The sequence below is a fragment of the Gadus chalcogrammus genome, chromosome 21, assembly GCF_026213295.1.
Source record: "Gadus chalcogrammus isolate NIFS_2021 chromosome 21, NIFS_Gcha_1.0, whole genome shotgun sequence".
In the NCBI taxonomy this organism is placed as follows: domain Eukaryota; kingdom Metazoa; phylum Chordata; class Actinopteri; order Gadiformes; family Gadidae; genus Gadus; species Gadus chalcogrammus.
In genome coordinates this window covers 7122380-7124044 of record NC_079432.1, presented here as the reverse complement: position 1 = coordinate 7124044, position 1665 = coordinate 7122380, and the positions used below count along the sequence as shown (strand labels likewise).

Sequence of the window (1665 nt, the reverse complement as noted above, 5' to 3'; positions counted from 1 at the left end):
ACACACACACACACACACACACACACACACACACACACACAATAGCCTTGCTGGCCAAATTACACTTAATGCAGCTGTGAAACACCCACTAGTCTGTTTGGGTGCAAAGAGTGTCTGCCTGGTGAATCATAAAAGGATTGTAATAATGTTCTCTCCTGGAAAGAAAAAACTGGCAGGGAAATATACAAAACACACTGTAGCCGTGTACATACTGGCCTACATTTCTCCCCATGGGTGCCCTGCGATACATAGACGAGGTTTGATTTCAGGCGGTGGCTGTCTCCCACTTCGCCCCCAGATAAATGATTTATTCAACATTGCCATTTGTTCTTTGTACCTTTGGTGCTTTTCTATCTATATTGTATGTGTGTGTGCGTGCGGGTCTGGATGTGTGTGGATGAAGGTTCGTTTCAGGATTCAAAGAGTGAACGTGCAGTAGGCTAGTGGACCTTATGCAGTGAAATGAATTACAAATAAGATTTACTCGTGCACATAATGAGCAATTATGCCATACTGCGCTGGACCCGTTCCACGAGAGGCTCATGTGTGATCGGAACCAACCCTTCAGTAGAACTGGTGCATGTGTGTGTGTGTGAGTGTGAGTTTACCCAGAGAATGAACACAGTCTGTTTGTGGTTCTTATCACATATGTGCAAACTCACACACAGGCCCACAAGGACACACCTCACACCTCAATTGGAGATAAAAATACAGTCTATTTAAACAATACAGAGTCACTCTCCTTTTATTTATCGGCAAAAAAACAAGACCACACACACACATAGTACTTTTTTATAAACGAAATCGCTTGTGAATGTACAGAACAACTTAAAAAACGGCAGAAAAAAATGGAGAATATCTTATTCACAATAAAAGTGAGGTATGAAAAGAAAAGGGTTCAACAATCATAAAATGATATTGCTTCCCATCATGCTACTTTCATACATGCAAACGTAAAGCTTTCTAATATGGATGCTCTAGAAATACTAATCGCTCACACATGAGATCAAATGAACTATCAAATGTATAAATTCAAATGTATGAGCCTATTTCCATCGAAATAATCATGGACGAGAGAAATTCCCCGTGGGTTCAACGATAACGTGACAAACGCGTCTCTGGGGGTTTAGAATCGCACCTCTTCTTCTATTTTCGAGTTTTCTGATCATGAAAACACATCGGGTAAAAAAAAACCACACAGATCCAACACAAACTCTCACTCTGGTTGTGTTCAAAACAAGTAAAGACGCTACTTCTGACCATTCTGAATCATATATGACTCCTGCAACATGTAGATTGTTAAAGGCGGACTCACGGTTTCAACGAACCAACCGATCAACGTAGAAAAAGCCTCAATCTTTCCCCAGACACGGGAAGAACTAAACAAAACATTCAACAGAAAACAGCACCATTTCTAAAATGTCCTAGTTTTTGCTTGTTCGCAGCGTGAAAGCAGCACCGTTAAAAACACATGAATCCTACAAAGTTAAATAGAACTATGTTAAAAACGTTTATTTTTGCATGAGTATAAGTTCATAATATATTCATTTCTTTCTTTTTTTATATTAATGTTTTCTCCATTGTTAGCATGCAAGTCCAGTTCGTTTTTTTAGCTTCATGTTCAGTTTAAACATTGCCCTATTTTTTTTTTGTCTTTGGCAACTG

General features: G+C 39.2%; 1 protein-coding gene across 1 annotated transcript in view; it reads right to left on the bottom strand.

Moving 5' to 3' along the window:
• Positions 1-298: 298 nt before the first annotated feature.
• The window catches only part of ppp1r14c (protein phosphatase 1, regulatory (inhibitor) subunit 14C), a 17327-nt gene continuing 15960 nt past the window's right edge, over positions 299-1665 (bottom strand). Inside the window, exon 4 of the mRNA XM_056580750.1 lies at positions 299-1665. This exon is cut by the window's right edge and continues 1823 nt beyond it. The gene's annotated coding sequence lies outside the window, so the exon portion shown is untranslated.